Source organism: Triturus cristatus, chromosome 3_2 (assembly GCF_964204655.1).
Source record: "Triturus cristatus chromosome 3_2, aTriCri1.1, whole genome shotgun sequence".
Classification (NCBI taxonomy): domain Eukaryota; kingdom Metazoa; phylum Chordata; class Amphibia; order Caudata; family Salamandridae; genus Triturus; species Triturus cristatus.
In genome coordinates this window covers 14385121-14407153 of record NC_140584.1, presented here as the reverse complement: position 1 = coordinate 14407153, position 22033 = coordinate 14385121, and positions in this window count along the sequence as shown.

Below are 22033 nucleotides of genomic sequence, written 5' to 3'. Positions count from 1 at the left end.
TTTTTTTTTTAACAATATTTTTATTGGCATTTTTGGTATATAGCTACACACAAAATAAAACATCCAAACAGACAGATCAATATTGAGCACCATCCCCACCTCGAAAAGGAGGGCAGTATTGGCAATTTAGACAAACTGTACCACTTCTTCCGGACACCACTGACATTTTCTTTAACATACAGATTTGCAAATTGTGGTCACTCCCTCCTGTGCATGGATTTGTCCCATTGCAAATGCATGTATTTACGGAAAGATGACCGCCCAGTTGGTCATCTATGGGCCAGCTGTACGGATATCAGTTCATAAAGTACTCATCTCAAGTTGCGAGCAGTATCTTTCGGATCAGTAAGGATTTTTAAGAACCAACATATGGGCTAGATGCACTAAGCATTTAAACGGTTACAAAAATGTTTCAATTCGCAATTTGTGACTGGTAAAATACTTTTTCGTAGGTACTAATGCTTTTTAGGAGTTGTAAAAAAATCTCTGACTACTAAAATGGGATTGCAAATGGATACCTGTTGATAGTGGGGTGTCGGAGGTGCCCGTCCCAAATACTTGAAACTATATCAAATGTATCAATGTGTTGTGAAATACAGCCAAGTAAACATTGGTATTTTACCAACGCTTCGAAGGAGGTGGTAATGCATTCACAAACGGGTAGAGATTCCCTTGGGGCTCCTTCCTCTTTGTGATCTGAAAAGAAGTTGAATAGTAAGCAGTGTCACACATGGAACACTGCCAACTCATTAAACAAGCATTTGCAATGCAAACTGATCTCGCATTTGTGAGATTTAGAGCCACTGACGTTGTAATGACAATGGGGCATATGCATCAACCAAACTAATACCGATTCCTTAATAGCGAAAAATAAGGAATCGCCATTAAGGAATCGGTAATTGGCATGCATCAACAGATTCGGTGAAATTTAGCGATTCCTTAAAAATCGCTAAATTTACCGATTCCTTAATAGCGGGGCACGCAAACGGCCCCACTAGCAAATAGCGAGTTCGGTAATACCGGTTTGGCAAATAGCGAGTTCGGTAATACCGAATTAGCAATTACCGAATCGGTAATAGCGAAATCGCAAATTGCCGCGTCGCTCCGGGAACAGGCTGATGACATCACCAACCAGGAAATACTGCTGCCCCACCCACATAGCCTCGACAGAGGAGCAGACAGGAGCTGGAAAGAAGGACAGGCTGTGCAGAGTGAGGCCACACAGATTCTGCCATTCACAGCACACATCCATCATGTCGCAGGAAGTGCCATCCAGCGCTGAATCTGCACGCAAGCGCAAGAAGAAGTTCTCAGACAGGGAGCTGGAGTACCTCATCGAGGGAGTGTCCAGCAAACACGACCGCCTCTTTGGCAAGCTGTCCCTCAAGGTGCCTGAGACCGAGAAGCGGCGCATCTGGCAGCGCATCCGTGAGAGGGTCAATGCGGTTGGCGTCACTAGCCGCAGCATCGACGACCTTAAAAAAAGGTGGTATGACCTCCGGAAGCGCGCAAAAGAGAGGATTGCTGAGAGGCTCCGGGAGGCAAGAAGGACTGGAGGCGGAACAAGCACTGCACCATCCAACACAGCCCTGGAGGACCTTGTGGAAGGGACGATAGAGCGGGAAGCCGTCGTGGGGGTGATCCAGATGGACACGTCCGGCGCAGCCACAAGTGCCCAAGGTAAGATGCATGCCTGTGCCACACCCAGCATAGCGTAAATCCATACCCATGCCCCCTGCCCAATCTCACTGTGTCTGTAGCTCTGGCACAGACAGTTCCACACATGACACTACTGCATCTTGGGAGTTGTAGTCTAGTCAGCCCAGAGTGCAGGTACAGGCGTAAATCCTCACACAACACATATTTTGCACATGGCTGTAGACTGTTCATTTGTTGGACCACAGAGGGACATTGATGGGTACAACACTATGTAGGTGTAATCATCCCACTAATCATGCACTGTTTCACACACAGATGCATCACCTGGGGACTCTGACGACAGCGACCAGCTGATCATATCTGAGACACCCGTGGAGTCAGACCAGGAGACTGCGCAGGATGCGCACGCACCGCCAACACCTGCCACCCCACCAGCACCACCTCCACCAGCGCCACAATCAACGGCACCAGCACCTGTGCCACAAGCCAAGGCACCTGCGCCACAAGCCAAGGCACCACCACCTGCGCCACAAGCAACGGCACCAGCAAGCCAGCCTGCAGCCAGTACAGCCACAATACCGCAGAGGCACAGGCACCAAGTTGCGCCCTTGCAGGAGATGGCAACCCCCCCCCCGCAATTGGCACCCACGCAGCGCACATCCACACCACCTGCTGCACCACATGGAGGCTCAAGACACGCACGGCGTCACAGGGCCCGTCGCAGTTCCGTCTCCTCAGCTGACCAGGATGTCCCAACAACCTCTGCAATTGAGGAGAGGATGCTGCGCACACAGAACCTGCAGGGAAGACATGTGGCTAGCATCAGCTGCAACATCGTGCGCCTAGCGAGGGAGATGCGCGCCATGACTGCAGCAGTCACCGACATGGGCTCCGCGGTCAGGGACATGGGCACGGCGGTCAGGGACCAGACCACTGCGGTTGCTGATGGCAATGCTCAGCTCAGGGAGGAGGTACGTGAGCTCACCCGTGCCATCAGGGAGGGCCATGAGTCCCAGAGGAGGAGTAACCGGCAGCTAATGTTGCGTTCTGCCGCCGCTACCAAGGCCATACAACGGCACAGCAACTGCACCGCTGTGTTGGTACGCCGCACAGTCTCCCTGCAGGTGGACCTTGGGCACTTCTGCGGTGATGTTGCCAAGTCACTGGGACACATCACCACTGCTGTGGAACAACTTCAGAGCAGCACATGCAGTGCTGCAGCATTGGGAGGGGATGACACCAGTGAGGCTGCCTCCAGTGTCAGCAGCGTGTCACTGGCAGAGGCCAGCACCAGGCGCCGAAGTTCGCGTGCCTCCACGGGGACAGGCCGTGGTGAGGGTTTGGATGCACCTGAGCGGAGGCTTGGTGTACGTGGCAAGCGCCACTAGAAATTTGGACATGCTGCAGGTCCATGGTGGAGCAACCATGGCCATCCAATTATTCTGTTTGCACAGGCCTGACTTTAAGGAACCTTTTATTTACATTTATGCAATCGGAGCATGATTCACAATGCTAGTTCTGTTGCACAATCCTCAGTGCTACTGTGCATTAAACAGTTGCACCCAACACCAACTTGTAATGTCTCATTTTACCCAGGGTCAAAAATGATTTTGCGTTATGTCTGTCCGCCTCCTATGGCCCTCTGCTGTGTTTGGGATGTGTGCCGGTCGTCGTTGGGCGGGTGGTTGGTCAGCCTGGGGGTCGTCATCCCTGTCCACCTCCATGGGTATCCCCCTTCTGGTGGCAATGTTGTGCAGCATTGCACATACAGCAATTATTCGACAGCATGTGTCTGGTTGGTATAGCATTGCGCCGCCAGTCTTGTGGAGGATACGGAAGCGGCTCTTGAGAATCCCAAAAGTCCGCTCTATCACATTCCTCGTGCTGATGTGTGCAGCGTTGTAGCGATGTTCCTGCGGGGTTGCTGGATTTAGGTATGGGGTTAGTATGTATTCCCGCAGGGCGTAAGCACTGTCACCTAGAAGATAGAAGCATAGACTTAGCATTGGTGATGTACATACATGTGTGGTGTTGGTGTGGGGAAGCGTAGTTCTACTTACCTAACAGGAGTCCCTCTCCAAATTCGCCATTGAGTAGTCGCCTGTGCATTCCACTGTTGCGGAAGATGTATGAGTCGTGTGTGCTCCCTGGGAATTGTGCCACTAGGTCCGTTATGATGTTGTTGGCATCGCACACAACCTGCACGTTGATCGAGTGGTATGACTTGCGGTTCCTGAAAAGGTACTCATTTGCTGACGGAGGGCATATGGCGATATGCGTGCAGTCGATGCATCCAATCACATGTGGGAATTGTGCCACCTGGTAGAAAGCCTGTTTGGTGCGGTCCAACTGCTGTGGGGTTGTGGGGAAGCTGATGTGTGTGTGTAGCATTGTCAGCATGGCATCTAGAAATTTTTTGAAGAAGCGTGACAGTGCGCTTTGCGACACACCTCCGGCAACCGCAATTACCCCCTGGAAACTCCCTGAGGCCAGTAGGTGCAGGCTGCATAGGACCTGAACGTGCGCAGGGATTGCATTGGTCCGGTGTGTCTGGTGCTGCAGTAATGGTTCCAGGTCTGCAATCAGGCGCATGATCATAGCGCGATTGAGGCGATATTTCTGGTACACCTCGTCCTCATTCTGGCCGAGCAGGGTTATGCGCAGTCTGAACACTCGCTCCTGGACCCTTCTCCTGCGCTGTCCTGCTGCATTTATCCGCATCCTCCTTGCAAGCACGTAGAGGGCAGCCATTTTGTGGGAGCCAACAGGGTCTCCTGGGCCAAATTTAAGGGTTTAGGGATTGCCTCAATCATTTGCACATGTAGGATTTTTTTTTTTTTTTTTTTTTTTGTGACTTTACCTCCAGGTTTTGATTCCCCTTATTTAGCTCTGGCAAAATAGCGATTTTTGGAATTTTCGTTATTAGCGAGTTTTGTTGCATTGGGTTGCGATTCGTTATTTGCTATTGGCAATTTCCGGGAGCTAATAGTGATTTCGGTAATTGCGAATTCGGTATTTAGCGAATCGGTAAATTAGCATTTTGGGTATTAGCGATTCGGTATGTTCGAGGTTATTTATTTAGCGATTCGTTATTTGCTCGGGTTTTGGGTTGATGCATTGGGATTGGGTATTTTTCACACATTACCGGGAGCTATTACCGAATCGGTATTTTACCGACTGGATTTTGGCTTGATGCATAAGGGTGAATGCTTTTTATTTGTGTTTTGCAAACCTGCCAGTCGTGCGTAAACCCCTACTTTGCAGTCAATGCCCTTGCTTACAAGAAGCAAAGCTGCCAGTAAAAAAGGTGCAGTTACCTCCAGCCTTGCTTCTCGTAAGCAAGGATTAAATGTACAAAGTGCGTGTTTACGCACCGCTTGCAGGTTTTTAAAACATATAATGAAAATGCATTGTCGATTTTACCATGCAAATGCATTGCAAATGCTTGTTGCTTATGGGAAACACTACCTCTAAACACCCATCTCAATACTCTAACCCCTGACGCAGCAGGGTGTGTCTAAATAAACATACCAAGGCCCACATGAAGCAAACTTTGCTGCTAGGGTCATGATTTGAATGGTGCAGCAGGTTCAGTAGCACCAGAACCCAAAGCTCTAGGGACCCCAATAAATCCAGATTAGTGCTACATTTTACTACTAAATAGTCAGTCACAAGTGTAGTTATTTAGCAGTCACTAGGGCCATGATTTCAATGGTGCTGCAGGTGCAGTGGGACAGGGACCAAAACTTTTCAGAACTCCTCTAAACACCAAATATTGATATAATTAACTACTAAATAATCAGTCACAAGTGCAGTTACCTTGTAGGCACTAGGGTCATGATTTCAATGATGCAGCAGATGCAGTGGCACCAGGGTCCAAAATTCTAGGAACCCCTCCAAACACCAAAGATTGCTATATTTGACTACTAAATATATAGCCACTGAAACAATGGGCGATCAGGCCGGATCGCAAAATGCCCCAGGGTCATCAGACGACGTGGAGGAGGACACTAGGACTATAATCCTGGAGCTGTGTGCCGGCATGAGGTCGATCGATAGCAAGATAGATGCGCTGGCTTCTGGTCTAAACATAGTCAAGAAGAAGGTAGATAAACATAAGCATAGGTTGGATGTCTTGGAAAATAGACTGTCTGATACGCAAGATTCCCAAGCCGAGAACAAGACTCAGATATTGCAGATGGACAAGGTTTTGGAAATCATAAGGGCAAAGAACGAGGACTTGGAAGCGCACTCTAGGCCCAATAACCTTCGCATTATTGGTCTGCCGGAATCCACCGCTATTTCCAGGATGGAGACCTTTATGGATGGGATGCTACGAGATCTGTTTGGCGCATTGTTGTCTACGGTGATGATAGTGGAGAGGGCACAATGCTCTCTAGGACCAAGACCTAAGCCAGGCGCGCCACCGCGACCGATCATCGCGCGCCTCCTGAACTATGCTGATAGGGACGCTATACTGCGAGAGGCAAGGGCCAGGGTGCCAGTCACATATAAGGGAGACACGCTGTCCTTTTTTCTGGACTATACCCCAGCGGTGCAGGCAGCTAGGAGAGAGTTTATACCAGCGAAAAAACGATTGCAAACCGCCCCAATGCCTTATGCTATGTTATACCCAGCTAAACTAAAAATAACGCATGATGGTCAAGCGCACTTCTTCACTGACTCAAAATCAGCCCTAAAATTTGCAAAGCATATTTGTAAATCTAAACCTCGTCAGAGCGGAGGGGAGAACACGGCAGCACCATCGGGACTGGAGGAAGCGGACTAATTCTGATACAATGTCTTTTGCTGGGTTCCATGGTTGGGGGTTTGGGCTTTGATTATATTATTATCTCAAATTTTTTCTCTTTCTGTTTTTCTCTTTCCTCATTGAATCCCTGTGGCGATTGTTGGGATGCAACATTGGTTTATGCCTCCGAAGCTAGTTAGCAGGGGGCGGGAGACATTATCCTGCATATGTGCTAACAGGTTCATGGGATGTTTAGCGTCTTTACACAGGACAGGTACTAAGCCACGGATCACAAATGTTTTTTGTTTTTTTTACCTCACATGATGCTTGCTGTTACTGTGCACAGGCGAACTCCATAGTTTCAATCTGGCGCCCACACCTCGGTGTGAGTAATCGCTGCCGATCCTCTTTCCCTAGTGGGTATTCCCCAAATGTTGAGTTGCATGGTTCATGGGGGGGGGATGGGTGGGTGGAGGGCGGTCTTCGAGCTCGAACTAATTGGGAGGTTGAAGTGGGAGGGGGGAGGAGAGTGGTGAGTAAGAGGTGTGTTTATTTGTGTTGTATTTTTGCTTTTTTTGTTATACATGTTGCATTGAAGTCGATTGGAATATGGTGTGTAAAACGTGAAGACATGCCTGGATGTGGGGCTAATTACGTCCCTCCGCAGTCGCTCGAGGTGTTACTGGGTTGGTCACATCTAGCTAGAGGTAGTTATGGGTGACGTGATTCGTCTGTTGACATGGAATGTAAGGGGCCTCAATTCACCTAAAAAAGTAAGGCAAGTCCTGGCCTATCTAAATAGGCATTCGGTTCACATAGCCCTACTACAAGAGACGCACTTGCCAAAACACACGGAACGGGGTATTGCAGGGAGGTGGGCGGGCTTTAAAGTAGCGGCTTCTTTCTCATCTTATTCAAGGTGCACAATGATTTTGGTTAAACGAGGTGTTGAGTTTCAACCAGCCCGTATGCATGTGGATGAACAGGGCAGGTGTGCGATGGCACAGGGGAAGCTAAGGGGTTAGCCGGTAACTATAATTAACATGTACGGCCCCATTGTGGACGACCCGGTATGTTTTTCCCGGATGTATAGTGCACTTAGGGGTTGGCCGGAAGCCACTGTGCTATGGGCCGGCGACCTGAATACATATTTAAACCCAGACTTAGATAAGTCTAACCCACTGACCCATCGAACCCCCCGGGTTACCAGGAACATAGCTTGCGCAGTCGAAGAGTTTGGCCTGAGTGATGTGTGGCGTGCAAGGAACCCCATAGTGAGAGAAGGCACACACACGATGCCTTTGCACGGTAGCTGGTCAAGGTTGGACTATTGGCTGGTGGGCGATGAGGCCATGAGTTGGGTGCGCGAAATGGTGCATTTGCCACGCACGCTGTCAGATCATAATCCTGCACAGTTAGACCTGGAGATTCCATCAGCTATACATCGCCCATTCACATGGCGGCTGCGTTCAGAGGCACTACTGGACCCGATATATGACAAAACTGTGAGGGAAGCCATCGAACAATACTTTGCATTAAATAAGGGCACGGTCGACGAGGCCTCAACGTTGTGGAAGGCTTTTAAGGCCACGATTAAGGGAGTGTGTATTAGTACTGCTGCAGGTATACTGCGGGACATATGGACGCAACTACAAAACAAGGAGAACGCCCTGCGGGAACTAGAACGCGATTATGCCACGTCACACACGACGAGCGCACTAGCTCACATAAATGAGCTACTCACTGACTATGAGACATTGGCTGAACTGAATTAAAGTACCTGTCCCGCAGACACACGGCGCGACGGTATGGGGAGAGTGACAGGCCGGGGCGCATATTGGCGAACAAGATCAAGGATCGCCAAGAGCAAACGCATATAGATATGATTACAGACGGAGACGGGGGGTACATCATCATCCGTTGGCCATTACAGAGCAATTTAAAGGTTTCTATGCAGGCCTATACACCTCCAGGGGCGATGCGACGGAGGCCGAAATGGAGGATTATTTGGAGGATGTGGCGTGCACCTGGCTTTCGGACGCACACAGGGAATATCTCTGCAAGCCTATAGATGAGCAAGATGTTAAAACAGCAATTTCGGCATTACCTAACGGTAAGGCTCCGGGACCTTGATGGCCTCACGGTGGAGTTTTATAAGAGATATGCAGATCTAATTGCACCTCACTTACTTGAAATGTATGCTGAGGCGCATGAGGTCGGGAGGTTACTGCCGACAATGCGACAAGCACTGACAATTACTCTGCTCAAAAAAGACAAATCCCCGGATAGGTGTGACTCTTAACGCCCTCTCTCGCTGATCAACATAGATGCGAAGATATTGGCTAAAATTCTAGAGACCAGGCTACAGCCCCTGATGCCGCGACTGGTGTTGCCTGATCAGTCAAGCTTTATACCCGAGAGGTCCACGTCGCATAATCTTCGCACTATCTTTTCCATGTTCCACATACTTGAGCCGAGTTTGTCAGCTGCGGCTGTATTGCTAGACGCTGCAAAAGCGTTTGATTCGGTGGTATGGAAATACATGTTTTTTATTCTGCGGTGGATGGGATTCCTACCATTATTTCTACAATGGATAGCAGTACTCTATGTGGAACTGTCGGCTAGGGTGAGGGTTGGAGGTTTGACTTCTGGACCTTTTAGCATAAGGAGGGGCACACGTCAGGGATGCCCGTTGTCCCCGTTGCTCTTTGGGATTATTTTGGAGCCATTGGCGTGCGTTATTAGGCAGCGACATAGAGAGACGGTGCTTAATTTTAACTACAGGCCTGTGGCTATCTCGCTATACGCGGACGACATGGTGCTTTTCGTTCGCGAGCCGCCTCGATACCTGTCCCGATTACTCCGCGAATATATTAGATTCAGTCGCCTATCAGGTCTGTCTATTAATTGGGACAAATCTATCATTATTCCGTTTACAGAGTCCACCTCGCAGCCTGATGTAGAATTTTCACTGGTGTGGTCTACAGGCCCGGTTAAATATTTAGGGGTGTGGATTCATAGAGATCCAAATATTCTGATACGCGAAAATTATGGAAGAGCGTGTGTTAAACTGGAGCAGCAGGTGGAGGTATGGCTCTCACTGCCGCTGGCGGATCGTGTTGCTTTGATTAAAATGGTGGTGCTACCACGATTTCTATATCTGTTCGATAAGATTCCAGTGGTGCTCAATAAGGAGTTTTTTTGTAATGTTCGGCACATGTTATCTACGGCTAGTTTGGGGCGGCAAGAACGCCCGTGTGAAGTGGTCGACTCTCACTGGTGGGTATGACAGAGGGGGGTGCGAAGCACGGGACTTTTACGTTTACTATCTAAGTGCGCAGGCCAAATACGTGTATTACTGACTCAGGCCACATGCATATACTTCGCATGTTGTGGTGGAGGAAGGAGATGCTTCTCCGGTTCCGTTGCACAGCATAATTACTAACCGAGCGAGAGGCACCCCGAAAACAGAAATAAATGCTGTTGATGCGATCATAGCAGCCTGGCAGGCAATTGGGCGACTGGCGCAAAAGCTACCAATATATGCACCAGCCATGTACATTGAGCACCATGCTGCGATGTCAGTGACTCATGAAGCACTGTCAATGCGCCTACTCCACGAAGCGGGTCTTCAACGAATGCAGGACATGTATCCGAAAGGTTCGTTCATTACATCAGACGATCTACAATGCATTAGCAATCAGACATTATTATTTCGATTTGCGCTGCATAGACTGCGACACGCGGCCAAACTGCATTATACCACTTACCCTTTAGAACCTTCCGCCCTCCTATCATTACAATTTGCCCTCACTACTCCTTCTAACAAAAAACTGGTTTCCAGACTCTATAGACTGATTAAGGAAGAGTGTATGCCTGAACCAGATAGAAGTTGGGAGAGGTGGATAGCGTGTCTCAATGAGCCAATTGCAGAAAAGAACTGGAGGCACATCTGCGAATTGACAGGGGCGCTAAGTATGAACGGTAACCTGCGCATTATACATTTTAAAAATATACATCAAGTATATTACGCGCCTGCGCGTCTGCATAGCTTTGGGATACGTGAATCTGATTGTTGTGTGCGATGTGGTCAGGGAGGAGCAGATTTTTTACATTTAGCTTGGGGATGCCGAAAGGTGAATGAGTTCTGGGAAGGGGTGGTATGGAACTTGGTGAATATGACGGCGGTGGAATTACAGTGTACCCCGCTTGTTTGTTTACTTTGCTGTGTGCCACACCTCAGGTGTGCGACTGGGAGATTTGTACGATTGGCATTAATGATAGCTGCACGCAGAGTGTCAGTAGTTTGGGGGGGGAGACACAGTCCAAAAGTAGAACAGTGGTTAAAAGACCTGGTTTACTGTAAGGAGAATATGGAAGTGTACGCAGAAGAATTGCCAACAATGTCAAGACCGAGAGATATCTGGGAACTGCTACGAGCCTTCCTAACAGCCAGGATTACCGATGCTGTGTGAGGGGCTTGGTTAGGGATGCCGAGGGCACTGGTGGGAGGACTGGCACTTGACCTGGGTGATGTGACATTATTCTGATACGACTTTGTAACTCACGTTTAAGTTTTGTAAACAGATGTTTGTTGTATATTTTTTAATTTTGTGTATTCTTGATTTATATTATTTTTTTAAATTATTTTTTGGTTAGCATGCGTCGTTCAATGCTGGGAGAATTGAGAACATTGCAGTAAATGTGTTAATGTCCTTTTTTATTTTTTTTACATAAGTGTTTAAAATGTCTTTTGTAAAGGGGTATATGTTGTATTGTTAATGTTTGTTATGGAAAATTGAATAAAGAGAAATTAAAAAAAACATCTCTAAACACCAAATATTACTATATTTTCCTACAAAACAGACGGTCACAAATGCAGGTATCTTACAGGCAATAGGGGCATGATTTGAATGGTGGAGGAGGCTCAGTGGCCATGGACCCAAAAGTTGTGAGAACTCCTATAAACACATAATTTTGCTATCACATCAATTAATTATATTATTCTCCTCAAAATGTTGCTATTACTTACCCGCACCATACCACTAGTAACAGTTCAATATATTGCCTTTTTGTACATAAACAAGTTATAACACATTAAGAGACTTTCTGTAAATTATATTGTACAACTACTCAGCATGCTATAACTTACTAAACAACTTACAACATAAAACAGCATATAACTAATCAAATAGGCAAAATCTAATGCATTTTCCAATGGTTTTGACCCTGCGTAATTATGCACATTTTTAGAGTAATTACACAGATTTACGAGATGTGGCTTTGTAACGCAATCTTGGGAATTTTGCAAAACCCAAGTTTATACCACTGCAACAGACATTTCGCCTGGACCTAGTCCATAGATAGTCTGTATGAGGACTCCCCCAGTGCAATAAGTTGTAGAAGCCTTCCCTCTCCCAAGGCCTGCTTTGTACACAAGAGAGCTGTAAAAGGAGTCGCATTTATGATTAAGGTTCTACACCGCCTCACTGTGTGATATTTAGCATGCTCTCAGAGAAAGCCAAATCTCAGTTTTTTTTAGTCCCATCCACTATTAGTGAGACTTGGTGCCTCTGACATTCGTAAGTGCAATGCCCTGATAGTTGCCTTTGATGAACCTTTATGGCCCAAAAAATAATGAAGGCTACTCGGATGCACAATGGGGGACAGGTCCTTCCGATTAACGCGCATGCTAAAAATACCAGAGACCTCACCTCCAGGGCTCACCCCAATAATGCAATAAATGTGCCAGGCCATTTACCAGGCCAAAGGAGAAGCTGCATTCTTTTTTAAAGAAAACTGGGGCTTAACCGTTTCCCGGCCTGAACACAATTTACTTACATGCTCACTCTTTCATATTTAGACATAAGACACCATATTGTTTTGCCACAAAATGATGATTCTCACCTGTTTTTCCGCCCCCCGTAAAACGTTTATCACTACAGGAGAAGTCAACTGGAGATTAATTTTTTAACCTTTCTTAGTCACACTGCTTCACAAATGTTGCCATATATTTTTCAGTTTCGCTAAAGGTTTTCCTTGTATTAAATTAGCAAATATACCCCTATCCTGGTGTTAGACAGTCTTAAGACTAGCCGCCTGGACTTAAGACTGTCTTAAGGCTGTATTTTCTGCTGACTGTATTAATTAAACCAGGCAAAAAGACATAACAAATGGGGCTCATGTTTCCTGGATCAAGCGAGTCTTAAAACTACCTGAAGCCGCATGAAAAATGTAAGCACGCTTGGGAAGGTTGCATTTTGTAAATTTTCATCCCCAAGCTCTGGTTGGTTTTTTAACCAATACAAAAAAAAATCGAGCTTTACTAAATAATTGGGCTTAAAGTCACTCCTTCCTTTGCTTGCTGCATACATCTTCGAATAGGCATAAAGCGCTTTGACGCCTCGTCAGGGGTAGTAAGTGATATATAAATGCAATTACAATACAATTCAGCCAGCCATGGCATTTCAAACTATACTTTGAATAGTGAGAGATGTTGTTGTTGTATAACTTTATTCGATATAAAAAATATCATAAAAGTATGTACATTGAGGAGCATCCTAAAAATCCATTTATATACAACAGACATTAAAAAGTTAAAAAATGATTACAGACAGATAATAAAACAAAAGAACAGTTCAAGATATAGCAAGGACAAATGCTCATGTATCTCTGATAACCGGGCTCTTGTGAGATTTTAACAGTTGGAACTAATCAACCAGGCACACCCCAGAAATTTGGCTACCCCACAGACCACCACCAGGGAAGAGACATCAGTTGAGAGGAAGCGGAGTGCCACCCTATAATTCACAAAACCCAGATTCCTGCAGATGGGTCTGAGCCACTTCCTCCTGGCCGCCCTGTACATTGGGCAAGCAAAGAGGAAATGGGGAATAGATTCGCTAGGGGCAGGGCACCCAGGGCAGTCAGCAGATGTTGAGGACTGACAATTCCACCCTGCAACCCAAGAATTAAGTGGGAGGGTCCCAAACCTAAACTTCATGTAGAGCGTTCTATCGCGGGGGCATTGAATATAATCAAGGTATTGCTCAGATTTTGCCACCAGCTTGTGCTCAAGGAACAAGTTAGTGAGAGAACCTCTCTTAGGGTTTCTAGCTTCCTCTCCCTTTACCCAGACCCAATATGCTTTTTTGATGACTTGCTTTGGTGGTGGGGTCTGGTTGAGCCATGCCTCACCAAAGCCAATGTCAGTCACCAATCGCTTAAGATTGGAGATCCATTTGATCTTGGTACCTGTATTTATCTTAATGATCTCATCCAAGGCGTCGGCATAGCTAGCCAGTTCGGGGGTGCGTCTCAAGCGGACCCAAAACAGCAGTGGGCGTAATCTTGCGATGTCCCTAATAGGATGTTTACCCAGATCCATACGTAGCGGTAGCAGGGGAGTGGAGGGAGGGAGAGAAACCAGACCTCTCAAGAAGTGGTTCTCTGATTTCTCCAGATCGCATAGGTTCTCAAACCCCCATAGCTCCGCTCCGTATAGAGCTGAAGGTAAAGCTTTCCCGTCATAGATCTCAAGTGCCGGGACAATTGGTCTGCTAAAGGAGAGCCGCTGTTTTCTTAAAATGGCACCCGCCACCCTCTTGTGCTTGAGGAACATTTTGGCTATGTGATCGTTCCATTTCATCGACTTATTGATCCTAATTCCCAGATAGTCAAAGGAGTCTACGATGTCTAGTGGAGTGCTATTAAGTGAGATGTTGTTCTTGAAACATTTGGATGGAGATAGTGTCATTAGTTTTAGAGGTGTTAATTACTAAACCTCGTACATCACAAAACTGGCAGAACCTATCAAGGAGCTTTTGTAGGCCGCTTGGGCTTTCTGACATCAAGAGGGTGTCATCTGCAAAAAGGAGAGTGGGGGTTTTCTCCCCTGCCAAAGTTGGAGCGTCTGAAGGGATCTCTCTCAGATAATCAACCACCCCATTTATATAGGGTTTGGGCCAGCACGCAGCCCTGGCGGACTCCCCTGTCTACCGCCACCCTGTCTGTCACCTGGCCCTGGTTGCCCCACCTGATCTTTGCATAGTTCCCCTCATGGAGGCGCATGATGATATCCAAAATCAAGGGAGGAAAGCCCAGAACAGACAGCACCGACCAGAGTTTGGAGCGAGGGACCAGGTCAAATGCGGTCTTTAAGTCAATAAAGGCCAGATATAAGCTGCCTTTCCCAATGACAACCGCTTTCCAGTAGATCGTAAAAAACCGGAAGACCTGGTCCATCGTGCCCACCCTGTGTCTGAAGCCCGCCTGGAGATGAGAAAGCACGTTTGCGTCATCCAGCCAAATCCTGGCCCTCATGAGGAGGACCCTGCCAACCACCTTCTGGATAACATCTATTAGGCTTATCGGCCTATAGTTGGCAGGCTCCTCCCTATTCCCCTTCTTGAATATCGCTACAACTTTGGCGCCCTTCCAAGAGTCCGGGACAGGGTGACCTCTAGCAATTAGATTCATTATAACAAGAATGAAGTCTGTCCAGATTTTTGGGGCGTAAAGGAGGAGATCGCCCAGAATGCCATCCGGGCCTGCCGCCTTCCCGGATGACAACCCTGAGATGGCAATAAAGACCTCATTAGGCTTAAAGAGATCCGAATCCATTACAGAAACTGGGATCGCTGCTAATGGAAGGACCTCAGTAGGTGTGGGGGACATGTCGGTTGTCTGTTGTGGCTGGCAATTGACCACACTATACAGCCTAGTAAAATGTGTATGCCACTGGTGTGAAGAGATGTGGTTGGGGATTGGAGCCTCACCCATGCGGCTGCCTTTGTCGATAAGTTCCCAAAACAACGTAGCGTCCCGCAAAAAAGCCACGGATCGAAGATCCTGCCAATGCGCTTCCTCCCATGTACGCTTGGCTAACACAATTGTCTTGGCGTACTCTTTCCTCGCATGCCTAACCATAGTGATGTTATTACTTTGGAGGGCAGCTGTTAGCTTACGTCTCATCACCCTGCACTCCCTGGAATACCAAAGGTTGGTGGACCCACTAATTGGTTTATGAGTGCGGGAATCTGGGATACTAAGAAGAAGACCCATTTTGTCAATAAAATCTTGATAATGGTGTAAAAAGGAGGAATTCTGTGCACCCATAGGGGGCTCTTGGAGTATACCGAGCTCCCTAGACTTCTGCTCTACCAAAGTTTTTATTTTGCACAGTTTCTCCTCGTCATGTGCAACCTTGTGCCATTTAAGGCGTCTGTTGCAATGAGAGGGGACTACCTCTTTTGTTATCAGTTTTATTGCATTAACAGGTTTAGAGACCGACCAGGAGTTGCTTAAAAGCATACAAAGCGGGTTGTGATCACTATCCTGGGAAGGTAGAATTTCCATGTCTACTAAGTCGTGCCAGAGTCGTAAGTCCAGTAAGATATAATCTATCCTGGACGGGCAGCTAGCTCTGTTGTATGTATTGGCCCCACAGATATCAGAGCGTGACCTGCCATTAACGGCTCTAAGGTTGTGCTCCAATGTGAGGGCGCACAATTGTGTTGCCCTTTGGGACCATTTCTTGATTGGGGCCAAGCTGAGAGGAGGAATAGCAAATTTAGCATCCTGGTCGCCGGTGCCCAGAACATCCAGAGTACAAAGAGGATCGAAAGTGCAATTAAAGTCACCGGCCACAATAACAACTGATTTGGGGTTGGTTTTAGATAACTCCCTCTCTAATAATGATATAGTTGGAGAGAATTGAGCCCCAGGAGACCCTCTGGCATAGACATTGAACATTTCCAAGCTGAGATCTTTTTTTGGGCCTTTTATCGTCAGATGTAAAATATCAATCGAGGGGGTTGGGTGAAAGGAAACTACCCAGTTAAGCTGAACATTTATCCAGATGTGGAGTCCCCCCGCAGGACGGCCTTTCCCTGATCTAGTAGCTGGGATAAAGTGGGTGGCAAACCTGGGCTTATGAAGGGGCACCATGCTCCATGTTTCTTGGAACAGACAGATATCATGACCATCTATAAAAGTGTTCCACTCGGGGAGCAGCAGTTTTTTTTGTAGCCCCGCGATGTTCCAGGAAAGGAAACGTAGTGGTCCTTGGAGGTTGACTACAGTTCTGGTACCACCTACACTTGCATCGCTAGAGGAGTCATCTGGAAAGCACCCCCTCTGTTCCGGTACCACCTACACTTGCATCGCTAGAGGGGTCATCTGGAAAGCACCCCCTCTAGTGAGAGATGTACTTTTAATTACACTTTAAATTAAGAGAATCCAACAGGCCTAGGCTAAGAGTGTCTCAGATGAGGTGGGTCCACGTATTGGGAATCAGACATGTCACACAGTCAAAGAGCTACAGGAATGGGATGAGACGTGTCACACAGTTAGAGAGCTACAGGGACGGGATCCGACATGTGACACAGTTAGAGAGCTACAGAAAATCTCCCAACTAGGTTCAATATGGTTTTCTATCATGCTCGGTTTAACCCTTTAAATCGTTAAATAAACAAAAACCGAGGTTATGGTGAAACCTCGTCTCATAAGTAATACTAAAGCACAAACAAGATAAAAAAATGGGACTGACACTGGCACGATCAAGGGACGTGCAGAGCGGTACACTTCAGTGAAAAGTGGTCAACTTGAGCCTACCACACCCTTTGGGTGTCTAGTTAAACAAGCATTTGCAATGCAATAGGACTATCATTTCGCAAGAACTATTGCACTGCATGATGGACAACAGGAGAGGGGAGCATGGACAACAGGAGTGATGGCAGGGGGAGGGGGAGAAGGGGGAGAGAAGGCATGGACAAAGTAGTGCTCACAGTCTAAATTACACGTACCCTACTGTGTAACACTCAAAGTAAAGGGGCCAGTAACCAGGGAGGGCACAAATGATGACATGGCCATAATAAGGAGGGACTAACAAGCCTCATATTCAATCAGAAGGCACCATTTACGAAAGACAATGACAAGAGGCAATTAAAAACATGGGCAGAGAGTGGGTGGATGGAGCTTACACTGCATACTCTATTACTCCATGCCTCAGTAAAAAAAGAAAATGGACTTATAATTGCACCTACCCCTTTAAAAAAGACATTCCAGACTAAGAAAACTCTATGGTCCAGTTGAAGGCTCATGCCGAAACGCGTAGACCGTCTGTATCCCCTACCATGATGATGAAATAAAACTTACAAATAATCCAAAACCTGCCTCGAGTCCTGATTGGGGTGCTGTGGATACCTGTTGCTACCGGATGGGAAGTTTGGTGATTTCTTGAATATATATATATCTCCAGACAACCAGTCTCAGTGAAAACCGAGAACGCCATGTCCTTGCCGCTTACGACGGCGGTCCGTGGTGAGGGGGCGAGCCTCAAGAAACCAATCCAATCGCTGAAACTCTCCAAAGGCATCCAGAGGAAAAACAGCAACTACTGACTCTCATGTGCTTCAAAAGCAGTATTTTTTATTAAGCAAATTATCGGCAACCCGACGCGTTTCGGGACCTAGTCCCTTGGTCCCAAAACGTGTCGAGTTGCCGATAATTAGCTTAATAAAAAAATACTGCGTTTGAAGCACATGAGAGTCCGTCGTTTGTTTTTCCTCTGTATGCCTTTGGAGAGTTTCAGCGATTGAATTGATATATATATATATATATATATATATATATATATATATATCAATCCAATACTACACTGCTCGAACACCACTGCACTGCCCTAAAACCTAAAACACCAACCCCTGCATGACCCCCTACACTGCCCGAACACCACTGCACTGCCCTAAACCCTAAAACACCAACCTCTGCACGATCCCCTACACTGCCCGAACATCACTGTACTGCCCTAAAACACCACCCCCCTGCATGACCCCCTACACTGCCCGAACACCACTGCACTGCCCTAACACCACTGCACTGCACTAAACCCTAAAACACCACCCCCCTGCACGACCCCTACACTGCCCAAACACCACTGCACTGCCCTAAACCCTAAAACACCACCCCCTGCATGACCCCCTACACTGCCCAAACACCACTGCACTGCCCTAAACCACTACCCCCCTGCATGACCCCCTACACTGCCCGAACACCACTGCACTGCCCTAAAACCCCAAAACACCACCCCCCTGCACGACCCCCTACACTGCTCGAACACCACTGCACTGCCCTAAAACCTAAAACACCACCCCCTGCATGACCCCCTACACTGCTCGAACACCACTGCACTACCCTAAACCCTAAAACACTTTCCTCAGCCTGACCCCCTACACTACCCAAACAACACTGCACTACCCTAAACCCTAAACCACTACCCCAGCAGTACCCCCTACACTGCCCAAACACCACTGCACTGCCCTAAACCCTAAAACACTACCCCAGCACGAACCCCTACACTTCCCAAAGACCACTGCACTACCCTAAACCCTAAAACACGACCTCCAGCATGACCCATACACTACCTAAAGACCACTGCACTAACCTAAACCCTAAAACATGACCCCCTACACTACACAAACACCACTGCATTACCCTAAACCCTAAAACACTTCCCCCTACACTACACAAACACCACTGCACTACCCTAAACCCTAAAACACTACCCCCAGCATGACCCCCAACACTACACAAGCACCACTTCACTGCCCTAAATCACTACCCCCAGCACGACACCCTACACTAGATAAACAGCACTGCCCTGAACCCTAAAACACTACCCCCAGCACGACCCCCTACACTACCCAAACACCACTGCACTACCCTAAACCTTAAAACACTACCCTAAGCACGACCCGCTACACTACACAAACAGCACTGCACTACCCTAAACCCTAAAACACTACCCCAGCATGACCCCCTACACTACCCAAACACCACTGCACTACCCTAAACCTTACAATACTACCAACAGCATGACCCCCTACACTACCCAAAGACCAATGCACTACCCTAAAACCCTAAGCCCTAAAACACTACCCCCTACACTATCCAAAGACCACTGCACTACCCTAAACCTAAAACAGTACCCATACATGAACCCCTACACTACCCAAAGACCGCTGCACTACCCTAAACCCTAAAACATGACCCCCTACACTACACAAACACCGCTGCACTACCCTAAACCCTAAAACACTACCCCAGCATGACCACCTACACTACACAAACACCAATTCACTACCCTAAACCACTAACCCCAGCACGACCCCCTAGACTACCCAAACACCACTGCACTACCCTAAACCCTAAAATACTACCCCCAGCAGTACCCCCTGCACTACCCAAACACCACTGCACTACCCTAAACCCTAAACCACTACCCCCAGCAGGACCCCCTACACTACCCAAACACCACTGCACTACCCTAAACCGTAAACCACTACCCCCAGCACGACCCCCTACACTACCCAAACACCACTGCTCTACCCTAAACCCTAAAACACTACCCCCAGCATGACCACCTTCACTACACAAACACCACTGTACTACCCTAAACCCTAAAACACTACCCTAGCATGACCCCACACACTACCCAAACACCACTGCACTACCCTAAACCCTAAAACACTACCCCAGCATGACCCCTATACTACCCAAACACAACTGCACTACCCTAAATCCTAAAACACTACCCACAGCACGACCCACTACACTACCCAAACATCACTGCACTACCCTAAACCCTAAAACACTCCCCCTGCATGGCCCCCTACACTAGCCAAACTCCACTGCACTACCCTATATCCTAAATCACTACCCCCAGCACGACCCCCTACACTACCCAAACACCACTGTACTACCATAATCCCTAAAACACTACCCCTACACTACACAAACACCGCTGCACTACCCTAAACCCTAAAACACTACCCCCAGCACGACCACACTACCCAAACACCACTGCACTACCCTAAACCCTAAAACACCACCCCAGCAGTACCCCTTACAATACCCAAACACCATTGCACTACCCTAAACCCTAAAACAATACCCTCAGCAGACCCCCTACAGTACCCAAACACCACTGCACTACCCTAAACCCTAAAACACTACCCCCAGCAGGCCCCCTACAGTACCCAAACACCACTGCGCTACCCTAAACCCTAAAACACTACCCCAGCAAGACCCCCTACACTACCCAAACACCACTGCACTACCCTAAACCCTAAAACGCTACCCCCAGCATGGCCCCCCACACTACCCAAACACCACTGCACTACACTAAACCATAAAACACTCCCCCAGCATGACTCCCTACACTACCCAAACACCACTGCACTACCCTAAACCCTAAATCTACCCCCAGCACGACCCCCTACAATACCCAAACACCACTGCACTACCCTAAACCCTAAATCTACCCTCAGCACGACCCCCTACACTACCCAAACACCACTGCACTACCCTAAACCCAAAAACAGTACCCCAGCATGACCCCCTACACTACCCAAACTCCACTGCTCTTCCCTAAACCCTATAACACTACCCCAGCACAACCCCCTACACTCCCCAAACACCACTGCACTACCCTTATCCCTAAAACACTACCCCAGCACGACCCCCTACACTACCCAAACACCACTGTGCTACCCTAAACCCTAAAATACTACCCCCAGCAGTACCCCCTGCACTACCCAAACACCACTGCACTACCCTAAACCCTAAACCCTAAACCACTACTCCCAGCACGACCCCCTACACTACCCAAACACCACTGCTCTACCCTAAACCCTAAAACACTACCCCCAGCATGACCACCTTCACTACACAAACACCACTGTACTACCCTAAACCCTAAAACACTACCCTAGCATGACCCCACACACTACCCAAACACCACTGCACTACCCTAAAACACTACCCCAGCATGACCCCTATACTACCCAAACACAACTGCACTACCCTAAATCCTAAAACACTACCCACAGCACGACCCACTACACTACCCAAACATCACTGCACTACCCTAAACCCTAAAACACTCCCCCTGCATGACCCCCTACACTAGCCAAACACCACTGCACTACCCTATATCCTAAATCACTACCCCCAGCACGACCCCCTACACTACCCAAACACCACTGTACTACCATAATCCCTAAAACACTACCCCTACACTACACAAACACCGCTGCCCTACCCTAAACACTAAAACACTACCCCCAGCACGACCCCCTACACTACCCAAACACCACTGCACTACCCTAAACCCTAAAACACCACCCCAGCAGTACCCCTTACAATACCCAAACACCATTGCACTACCCTAAACCCTAAAACAATACCCCCAGCAGACCCCCTACAGTACCCAAACACCACTGCACTACCCTAAACCCTAAAACACTACCCCCAGCAGGCCCCCTACGGTACCCAAACACCACTGCACTACCCTAAACCCTTAAACACTACCCCAGCAAGACCCCTTACACTACCCAAACACCACTGCACTACCCTAAACCCTAAAACGCTACCCCCAGCACGGCCCCCCACACTACCCAAACACCACTGCACTACACTAAACCATAAAACACTCCCCCAGCATGACTCCCTACACTACCCAAACACCACTGCACTACCCTAAACCCTAAATCTACGCCCAGCACGACCCCCTACAATACCCAAACACCACTGCACTACCCTAAACCCTAAATCTACCCTCAG